Here is a 12490-nt window from a genome sequence, read left to right on the forward strand (position 1 = left end):
ATGACAATGGCATGGAGCATTGTGATGCCAAGGGTAATGGAGTTTTGTGATGACAAATGTCATGGGGCATTTTGATGACAAGGGTGTGGTGCATTGTGATGAGAAGGGCAGGGAGCATTGTGATGACAGGGTCATGGAGCAATTTGGATAAATATGTCATGGAATATTTTGATGACAGGTGTTATGGAACATTGTGATGTCAGGGGTCATGAATCATTGTGATGAAATGGGTCATGGAGCATTTTGTGACAGGGGTTATGGAACAATGTGATGTCAGGGGTAATGGAGCATTGTGATGATAAGGGCATGTAGCACTGTGATGACAGTGGTCATGGAACATTGTGATGACAGGAGTGAGCGAGTCTTGTGATGACTAGTGATGGAACATTGTGATATATGTGGTGAGAGAGCATTTTGATGAGAAGTCCATGGAGCATTGTGATGACAAATTTTATGGAGCATAGCGATGAAAATGATGTGGGGCATTGTGATGACAAGAGCATGGCACATTGTGATGACATGTGTCATGGAGCATTGTGCTGACAAGCGCATGGAGCATTTTGATGACAAGTGTCATGGAGCATTGTGTTGACAAAGGCATGGAGCATTGTGATGACAATGGACACAGAGCACTGTGATGAAAATTTCCTGGACCATTGGGGTGACAAATATCACAGAGCTTTGTGTGACGATGGCATGGACCATTGTGAGGACATAAGTAATGAATCTTTGTGATGATTGGAGTCACGGAGCATTGTGATGAAAGCGGTCATGGAGCATTGTGATGACAAGGACATGGAGCAATGTGATGACAGGGGCATGGAACATTGGTCTGACAATTTTCATGGATTATTGTGATGACAGTCGGCATGGAACATTGAGATGACAAGGGTATGGAGCATTGTGGTGACAAATGTCAGAGAGCCTTGTGTGACGAGGGCATGGACCATTGTGAGGAGAAAGGTCATGAAGCATTGTGATGTCTGGAGTCACGGAGAATTGTGATGACAGGTGTCATGGAGCATTGTGATGACAAGTTTTATGGAGCATAGCGATGAAAAGTATGTGGAGCATTGTGAAGACAAGGGCATGGAGCATTCTGATGAAAAGCTGCATGGAGCATTGAGATTACAGGGGTTTTGAAGCAATGTGATTACAAGGGCATGGAGCATTGTGATGAGAAGGCAATGGAGCATTCTGATGACATGCGTCATGGAGATTTGTGATGACAAGGACATGGAGCATTGTGATTACAGGGGTCTTGGAGCATTGTGATGAAAAGGGAATGGATCATTGTGATGAAAATTGCATGGAGCCTTGTCATGACAGGGTTCAAGGAGAATACTGATGACAACTGTCAGGGAGCATTGTGATGATAAGTGTATTGAGCATTGTGATGACAAAGACCATGGGGCATTGTAATGAGAAAACCATGGATAATTGTGATGACCAGTGTCATGGGGCATTGTGATGACAAGTGGTATGGAACATTGTGATCAGAAGGGTTTGGTGCATTGTGATGACAGAGGTCATTGAGCATTTTGATTTCATTGTGATGACAATAGCATGAAATATTATGGTGATGGGCACGGTGCATTGTGATGACTGGGTTCATGGAGCATTGAGATGAAAACGGGCATGGAGCATTCTGATTACAGGGGTGTTGGAGCATTGTGATGACAAGGGCATGGAGCATTGTGATGAGATGGCCATGAAGCATTCTGATGACATGCGTCATGGAGATTTGTGATGACAATGTCATGGAGAATTGTGATTACATGGGTCATGGTATACTGAGATGACAGGGGTGAGGGACTATTGTGATGACTAGTGATGGAACATTGTAATATATGTGGTGAGAGAGCATTTTGATGAGAAGTGCATGGAGCATTGTGATGACAAGTGTTATGGAGCATAGCAATGATAAGGATGTGGAGTATTGTGATGACAAGCGCATGGCACATTGTGATAACATGGGTCATGGAGAATTGTGCTGACAAGCACATGGAGCATTTTGATGACAAGTGTCATGGAGCATTGTGCTGACAAAGGTATGGAGCTTTGTGATGACAAGGGTCACAGAGCATTGTGATAAAAATTTCATGGAGCATTGTGGTGACAAAGGTCACAGAGCTTTGTATGACGAGGTCATGGACCATTGTGATGACAAATGTCATGAAGCATCGTGATGAATGGAGTCACGGAGCTCTGTGATAACAGGGGTCTTGGAACATTTTGATGAAAAGGGAATGGATCATTGTGATGAAAAAGGCATGGATCCTTGTCATGACAGTGTTCAAGGAGCATACTGATGACAAGTGTCAGTGAGCATTGTGATGCCAAGTGTATTGAGCATTTTGGTGACAAAGGTCATGGAGCATTGTGATGAGAAGACCTTGCATAACTGTGATGATGAGCATCATGGGGCATGTGATGACAAGTGTTATGAAACATTGTGATCAGAAGGGTTTGGAGCATTGTGATGACAGAGGTCATGGAGCATTTTAATTTCATTGTGATGACAATAGCATGAATCATTATGATGATGTGCATGGTTCATTGTGATGACAGGGTTCATGCAGCCTTGAGATGAAAAGGGGCATGGAGAATTGTGATTACAGAGGTCTTGTTGTATTCTGATGACAGGGGTCAGGGAGCCATGTGATGACCCGGCAGTGGAACCTTGTGATGGCAGGTGTCATGGAGCATAGTTATGACAGGTGTAATGGGGCATTGGGATGACAAGGGCATGGAGCTATGTGATGAGAGATTTCATTGAGTATTGTGATGACAATTGCATGGAGCATTGTGATGCCAAGTGTCATGGAGCCTTGTGATGACAAATGTCATGGGGCATTTTGACGACATGGGCATGTTCCATTGAGATGAGAAGGACAGGGAGCATTGTGATGACAGGGTCATGGAGCAATTGGATGAAAAGTGTCATGGAATATTTTGATGACATGGGTTATGGAACATTGTGATGTCAGCGGTCATGAAGCATTATGATGAATTGGGTCATGGAGCATTTTGTGACAGGGGTTATGGAACATTGTGATGTCAGGGCTCATGGAGCATGGTGATGATAAGGGCATGTAGCATTGTGATGACAGTGTCATGGAACACTGTGATGAGTGGGGTGAGGGAGTATTGTGATGACTAGTGATGTAACATTGTGATATATGTGGTGAGAGAGCATTTTGATGAGAAGTGCATGGAGCATTGTGATGACAAGTGTTATGGAGCATAGCAATGATAAGGATGTGGAGTATTGTGATGACAAGCGCATGGCACATTGTGATGACATGGGTCATGGAGAATTGTGCTGACAAGCACATGGAGCATTTTGATGACAAGTGTCATGGAGCATTGTGCTGACAAAGGCATGGAGCATTTTGATGACAAGGGACACAGAGCATTGTGATGAAATATTCATGGAGCATTGTGGTGAAAAAGATCACAGAGCCTTGTGTGACGAGGGCATGGACCATAGTGATGAGCTAGGTCATGAAGCATTGTGATGACTGTAGTCACGGAGCATTGAGATGAAAGGGGTCATGGAGCATTGTGATGACAAGGGAATGGAGCAATGTGATGACAGGGGAATGGAACATTGGTCTGACGAATTTCATGGATTAATGTGATGACAGTGGGCATGGAGCATTGTGATGACAAGGGCATGGAGCATTGTGTTGACAAAGGCATGGAGCATTTTGATGACAAGTGACACAGAGCATTGTGATGAAATATTCATGGAGCATTGTGGTGTAAAAGATCACAGTGCCTCGTTTGAAGAGGACATGGACGACTGTGATGACAAAGGTCATGAAACATTGTGATGACTGGAGTCACGGGGTATTGTGATGACAGGGGTCATGGAGCATTGCTATGAGAAGATTATGGATTATTGTGATGAGAGTCGGCATGGCGCATTGTGATGACAAGGGCATGGAACATTGTGATGACAAGGTCATGGAGTATTGTGAAGACAGGTGTCAGGGAGAATTGTGATGACATATGTCATTGTCCATTGTGATGACAATGGCATGGAGCACTGTGATACCAAGTGTCATGGAGGATTGTGATGACAAAGGTAATGGAGCATTTTGATGACAAGGGCTTGGAACACTGTGATGACAAGGGTCATGGAGCATTGTGATGACAAGGGCATGGAGCATTCTGATGACAAGTGCCATTGAGAATTTTGATGACAAAGTCGTGAAGAATTGTGATGACAAGCGCATGGAGCTTGTTATGACAGTGGTCATAGAGCATTGCGATGACAAGTGCATGGAGAATTGTGATGACAAGATCATGTAACATTGTGATGAGAAGTGTCACGAAGCATTGTGATGACAAGGACGTGGAGAATTGTAATGACTTGGGACATGGAGCACTGTGATGAAAAGGGCATGGAGAATTGTGATAGCAAGACCGTGGAGCATTGTGATGAAAAGACCATGGATAATTATGATGAAGAGCGTCATGGATCACTGTAATGACAAGGGGCATGGAGCATTGTGATGACAGGTGTCATGGAGCATTGTGATGAGAGGGGTCATGGAGCATTGTGATGACAAGGGTAATGGAGCATTGTGATGAGACGCTCATGGAGCATTGGCCTGAAAATATTCCTGGAGTATTGTGATTACAGTGGTCAAGGAGCATTGTAATGACAAGGGAATGGAGCATTTTGCTGACAAGGTCCGGGAGCAGTGTGATGAGAAGACCATGGATCCTTTTGATGACAAGTCTCATGGAGCATTCTGATGAAAAGGGGCATGGAGCATTGTGATTACAGGGGTCTTGGAGCATTGTGACGACAAGGTCATGGAGCATAGTGATGAGAAGGCCATGGAGCATTCTGATGACATTTGTCATGGAACTTTGTGATGACACGGGCATGGATCATTGTGATTACAGGGGTCTTGGAGCATTGTGATGACAAGGGTCATGGAGCCTTGGATGCAAAGGCGGTGGAACATTGTGATGGCAGGGGTCATGGAGCATTGTTATGACAGGGGTAATGGAGCATTGAGATGACAAGGGCATGGAGCAATGTGATGAGAGATTTCATTGAGCATTGTGATGACAATGGCATGGAGCATTGTGATGCCAAGGGTCATGGAGCTTTGTGATGACAAATGTCATGGTGCATTTTGATGACAAGGGAATGGTGCATTGTGATGAGAAGGGCAGGGAGCATTTTGATGACAGGGTCATGGAGCAATTTGATGAAAAGTGTGATGGAACATTTTGATGACAGGGGTTATGGATCATTACGATGTCCGGGGTGATGGTGCATTTTGATGAAAAGGGTCATGGAGCATTCTGATGAAAAGGTGCATGGAGCATTTAGATTACATGGTTTTGAAGCAATGTGATTACAAGGGCATGGAGCATTGTGATGAGAAGGCAATGGAGCATTCTGATGACATGCGTCATGGAGTTTTGTGATGACAAGGACATGGATCATTGTGATTACAGGGGTCTTGGAGCATTGTGATGAAAAGGGAATGGATCATTGTGATGAAAAATGCATGGAGCCTTGTCATGACAGGGTTCAAGGAGCATACTGATGACAACTGTCAGGGAGCATTGTGATGATATGTGTATTGAGCATTGTGATGACAAAGATCATGGAGGATTGTGATGAGAAGACCATGGATAATTGTGATGACCAGCGTCAAGGGGCATTGTGATGACAAGTTTTATGGAGCATTTTGATCAGAAGGGTTTGGTGCATTGTGATGACAGACGTCATTGAGCATTTTGATTTCTTTGTGATGACAATAGCATGAAATATTATGGTGATGGGCACGGTGCATTGTGATGACAGGGTTCATGGAGCATTGAGATGAAAAGGGGCAGGGAGCATTCTGATTACAAGGGTGTTGGAGTATTGTGATGACAAGGGCATGGAGCATTGTGATGAGAAGGCCATGGAGCATTCTGATGACATGCGTCATAGAGCTTTGTGATGACAAGGGCATGGAGAATTGTGATTACAGGGGTCATGGAATATTTTGATGACAGCGGTGAGGGAGTATTGTGATGACTAGTGATGGAACATTGTGATATCAGTGGTGAGAAGGCATTTGGACGAGAAGTGCATGGAGCATTGTGATGACAAGTTTTATGGAGCATTTTGATGACAAGAATGTGGAGCATTGTGATGACAAGTGCATGGCGCATTGTGATGACATGGGTTATGGAGCATTGTGCTGACATGTGCATCGAGCATTGTGATGACAAGGGTCATGGAGCATTGTGCTGACAAAGGCATGGAGCTTTGTGATGACAAGGGTCACAGAGCATTGTGATAAAAATTTCATGGAGCATTGTGGTGACAAAGGTCACAAAGCTTTGTGTGAAGAGGTCATGGACCATTGTGATGACAAATGTCATGAAACCTCGTGATGACTGGAGTCACGGAGCATTGTGATAACAGGGGTCTTGGAGCATTGTGATGAAAATGGAATGGATCATTGTGATTAAAAAGGCATGGAGCCTTGTCATGACAGTGTTCAAGGAGCATACTGATGACAAGTGTCAGCGAGCATTGTGATGCCAAGTGTATTGAGCATTGTGGTGACAAAGGTCATGGAGCATTGTGATGAGAAGACCTTGCATAATTGTGATGACGAGAGTCATGGGGCATGTGATGACAAGTGTTATGGAACATTGTGATCAGAAGGGTTTGGAGCATTGTGATGACAGGGGTCATGGAGCATTTTAATTTCATTGTGATGACAATAGCATGAATCATTATGGTGATGGGCATGGTGCATTTTGATGACAGGGTTCATGGAGCATTGAGATGAAAAGAGGCATGGAGAATTGTGATTACAGAGGTCTTGGTGCATTCTGATGACAAGAGTCATGGAGCCATGTGATGACACGGCCGCGGAACATTGTGATGGCAGGGGTCATGGAGCATTGTTATGACAGGTGTAATGGAGCATTGAGATGACAAGGGCATGGAGCAATGTGATGAGAGATTTCATTGAACATTGTGATGACAATGGCATGGAGCATTGTGATGCCAAGTGTCATGGAGCTCTGTGATGACAAAGGTCATGGGGCATTTTGACGACAAGGGCATGGTGCATTGAGATGAGAAGGACAGGGAGCATTGTGATGACATGGTCATGGAGCAATTTGATGAAAAGGGTCATGGAGCATTTTGGGACAGGTTTTATGGAACATTGTTATGCCAGGAGTCATGAAGTATTGTGATGATAAGGGCATGTAGCACTGTGATGACAGTGGTCATTGAACACTGTGATGACAGGGGTTAGTGAGTATTGTGATGACTAGTGATGTAACATTGTGATATATGTGGTGAGAGATCATTTGGATGAGAAGTGCATGGAGCATTGTGATGACAAGTGATATGGAGCATAGCAATGATAAAGATGTGGAGTATTGTGATGACAAGCACATGGCGCATTGTGATGACAAGTGTCATGGAGCATTGTGCTGACAAAGGCATGGAGCATTTTGATGACAACGGACAGAGAGCACTGTGATGAAATATTCATGGAGCATTGTGGTGAAAAAGATCACAGAGCCTTGTGTGACGAGTGCATGGACCATAGTGATGAGATAGGTCATGAAGCATTGTGATGACTGGAGTAACGGAGAATTGTGATGAAATTGGTCATGGAGCATTGTGATGACAAGAGCTGGAGCATTGTGATGAGAGGGGCATGGAACATTGGTCTGACGAATTTCATGGATTATTGTGATGAGAGTTGGCATGGAGCATTGTGATGACAAGGGCATGGAGCATTGTGGTGACAAAGGCATGGCGCATTTTGATGACAAGAGAGAGAGAGCATTGTGATGATATATTCATGGAGCATTGTGGTGTAAAAGATCACAGAGCCTTGTTTGAAGAGGACATGGACCACTGTGATGACAAAGGTCATAAAATATTGTGATCACTGGAGTCACGGAGCATTGTGATGACAAGGACGTGGAGAATTGTAATGACATGGGACATGGAGCACTGTGATGAACAGGGCATGGAGAATTGCTCTGACAAGATTATGGATTAGTGTGATGAGAGTGGGCATGGCGCATTGTGATGACAAGTGCATGGAATATTGTGATGACAAGGTCATGGAGTTTTGTGAAGACAGGTGTCAGGGAGCATTGTGATGACATATGTCATTGTCCACTGTGATGATAATGGCATGGAGCATTGTGATACCAAGTGTCATGGAGGATTGTGATGACAAAGTTAATGGAGCATTTTGATGACAAGGGCTTGGAACATTGTGATGACAAGGGTCATGGAGCATTGTAATGACAAGGGCATGGAGAATTGTGATGACAATTTCCATTGAGAATTTTGATGACAACGTCGTGAAGCATTGTGATGACAAGCGCATGGAGCTTTCTATGACAGTGTTCATAGAGCATTGCGATGACAAGTGCATGGAGAATTGTGATGACAAGATAATGTAACATTGTGATGAGAAGTGTCACGAAGCATTGTGATGACAAGGACGTGGAGAATTGTAATGACTTGGGACATGGAGCACTGTGATGAACAGGGCATGGAGAATTGTGATAGCAAGACCGTGGAGCATTGTGAAGAGACGACCATGGATAATTATGATGAAGAGCATCATGGATCTCTGTAATGACAAGGGGCATGGAGCATTGTGATGACAGGTGTCATGGAGCATTGTGATGAGAGCGGTCATGGAGCATTGTGATGACAAGGGTAATGGAGCATTGTGATGAGACGGTCATTGAGCATTGGCCTGAAAATGTTCATGGAGTATTGTGATTACAGTGGTCAAGGAGCATTGTGATGACAAGGGAATGGAGCATTTTGATGACAAGGTCCTGGAGCAGTGTGATGAGAAGACCATGGAGCCTTGTGATGACAAGTCTCGTGGAGCATTCTGATGAATAGGGGCATGGAGCATTGTGATTACAGGGGTCTTGGAGCATTGTGATGACCAGGTCATGGAGCATAGTGAAGAGAAAGCCATGGAGCATTCTGGTGACATGTGTCATGGATCTTTGTGATGACAGGGGCATGGAGCATTGTGATTACAGGGGTCTTGGAGCATTGTGGTGACAAGGGTCATGGAGCCTTGTATGCCAAGGCAGTGAAACATTGTGATGGCAGGGGTCATGGAGCATTGTTATGACAGGGGTAATGGAGCATTGTGATGACAAGGGCATGGAACATTGGTCTGAAAATTTCATGGATTATTGTGATGAGATTCGGCATGGAACATGGTGATGACTAGGGCACGGAACACTGTGATACATGTGTCAAGGAGGATTGTAATGACAAGGGCATGGATCATTGTGATGAGAAGTGTATCGAGCATTGTGATGACAAGTGTAATGGAGCATTGTGGTGACAAAGGCATGGAGCATTATGATGAGAGGTTTCATGTAGCATTGTGATGAAATGGCATGGAGCATTGTGATGAAATGGCATGGAGCATTGTGATGACAAAGGTCATGGAACATTTTGATGACAAGGTCGTGGTGCATTGTGATGAGAAGGGCAGGGAGCATTGTGATGACAGGGTCATGGATCAAATTGATGAAAAGTGTGATGGAACATTTTGATGACAGGGGTTATGGAACATTGCGATATCAGAGGTCATGGAGCATTTTGATGAACATGGTCATGGAGCATTCTGATGAAAAGGTGCATGGAGCATTGAGATTACAGGGGTTTTGAAGCAATGTGATTACAAGGGCTTGGAGCATTGTGATGAGAAGGCAATGGAGCATTCTGATGACATGCATTATGGAGATTTGTGGTGACAAGGACATGGATCATTGTGATTACAGGGGTCTTGGAGCATTGTGATGAAAAGGGAATGCATCATTGTGATGAAATATGCATTGATCCTTGTCATGACAGGGTTCAAGGAGCATACTGATGACAACTCTCAGGGAGCATTGTGATGATAAATGTATTGAGCATTGTTATGACAAAGATCATGGAGCATTGTGATGAGAAGACCATGGATAATTGTGATGACCAGCGTCACGGGGGATTGTGATGACAAGTGTTATGGAACATTGTGATCAGAAGGGTTTGGTGCATCGTGATGACAGAGGTCATTGAGCATTTTGATTTCATTGTGATGACAATAGCATGAAATATTATGGTGATGGGCACGGTGCATTGTGATGACAGGGTTCATGGAGCATTGAGATGAAAAGGGGCATGGAGCACTGTGATTACAGGGGTGTTGGCGCATTGTGCTGACAAGGGCATGGAACATTGTGATGAGAAGGCCATGGAGCATTCTGATGACATGCGTCATGGAGCTTTGTGATGACAAGGGCATGGAGAATTGTGATTACAGGGGTCATGGAATATTGTGATGACAGGGGTGAGGGAGTATTATGATGACTAGTGATGGAACATTGTGATATCAGTGGTGAGAAGGCATTTTGAAGAGAAGTGCATGGAGCATTGTGATGACAAGGTTTATGGAGCATTTTGATGACAAGGATGTGGAGCATTGTGATGACAAGGTTTATGGAGCATTTTGATGACAAGGATGCGGAGCATTGTGATGACAAGTGCATGGTGCATTGTGATGACAAGGGTCACAGAGCATTGTGATAAATATTTCATGGAGCATTGTGGTGACAAACGTCACAGAGCTTTGTATGACGAGGTCATGGGCCATAGTGATGACAAATGTCATGAAGCATCGTGATGACTGGTGTCACGGAGCTCTGTGATAACAGGAGTCTTGGAGCATTGTGATGAAAAGGGAATGGATCATTGTGATGAAAAAGGCATGGAGCCTTGTCATGACAGTGTTCAAGGAGCATACTGATGACAACTGTCAGCGAGCATTGTGATGCCAAGTGTATTGTGCATTGTGGTGACAAAGATCATGGAGCATTGTGATGAGAAGACCTTGCATCATTGTGATGACGAGCGTCATGAGGCAAGTAATGACATGTGTTATGGAACATTGTGATCAGAAGGGTTTGGAGCATTGTGATGACAGAGGACATGAAGCATTTTGATTTCTATGTGATGACAATAGCATGAATCATTATGATGATGGTCATGGTGCATTGTGATGACAGTGTTCATGGAGCATTGAGATGACAACTGGCATGGAGAATTGTGATTACAGAGGTCTTGCAGCATTGTGATGACAAGGGTCATGGAGCCTTGTGATGACAAGGCCGTGGAACATTGTGATGGCAGGGGTCAAGGAGCATTGTTATGACAGCTGTAATGGAGCATTGTGATGAGAAGGGCATGGAGCAATGTGATGAGAGATTTCATTGAGCATTGTGATGACAATGGCATGGAGCATTGAGATGCCAAGGGTCATGGAGCTTTGTGATGACAAATGTCATGGGGCATTTTGTTGACAAGGGCGTGTTGCATTGTGATGAGAAGGGCAGGGAGCATTTTGATGACAGGGTCATGGAGCAATTTGAATAAAATTGTCATGGAATATTTTGATGAGAGAGGTTATGGAACACTGTGATGTCAGGGGTCATGGAGCATTGTGATGATAAGGGCATGGAGCACTGTGATGACAGTGGTCATGGAGCATTGTGATGACAGGGATGAGAAAGTATTGTGATGACTAGTGATGGAACATTGTGATATATGTGGTGAGAGAGCATTTTGATGAGAAGTGCATGGAGCATTGTGATGACAAGTTTTATGGAGCATATCGATGAAAAGGCTGTGGAGCATTGTGATGAAAAGAGCATGGCACATTGTGATGACATGTGTCTTGGAGCATTGTGCTGACAAGCGCATGGAGTATTTTGATGACAAGTGTCTTGGAGCATTGTGCTGACAAAGGCATGGACCATTGTGATGACAAGGGACACAGAGCACTGTGTTGAAAATTTCCTGGAGCATTGTGGTGACACAGATCACAGAGCCTTGTGTGACGAGGGCATGGACCATTGTGAGGACAAAGGTCATTTATCTTTGTGATGACTGAAGTCAAGGTGCATTGTGATGAAAGCGGTAATGGAGGATTGTGATGACAAAGGTAATGGAGTATTTTGATAACAATGGCTTGGAACATTGCGATGACAAGGGTCATGGAGCATTGTGATGACAAGTGCATGGAGCATTCTAATCAAAAGGTGCATGGAGCATTGAGATTACAGGGGTTTTGAAGCAATGTGATTACAAGGGCATGGAGCATTGTGATGAGAAGGCAATGGAGTATTCTCATGACATGCGTCATGGAGCTTTGTGATGACAAGGACATGGAGCATTGTGATTACAGGTGTCTTGGACCATTGTGATGAAAAAGGAATGGATCATTGTGATGAAAAATGCATGGAGCCTTGTCATGACAGGGTTCAAGGAGCATACTGATGACAACTGTCAGGAAGCATTGTGATGATAAGTGTATTGAGCATTGTGATGACAAAGATCATGGAGCATTGTGATGAGAAGACCATGGATAATTGAGATGACCAGCGTCAGGGGGCATTG

This window comes from Hyperoodon ampullatus, assembly GCF_949752795.1.
Source record: "Hyperoodon ampullatus genome assembly, contig: SUPER_X_unloc_1, whole genome shotgun sequence".
In the NCBI taxonomy this organism is placed as follows: domain Eukaryota; kingdom Metazoa; phylum Chordata; class Mammalia; order Artiodactyla; family Ziphiidae; genus Hyperoodon; species Hyperoodon ampullatus.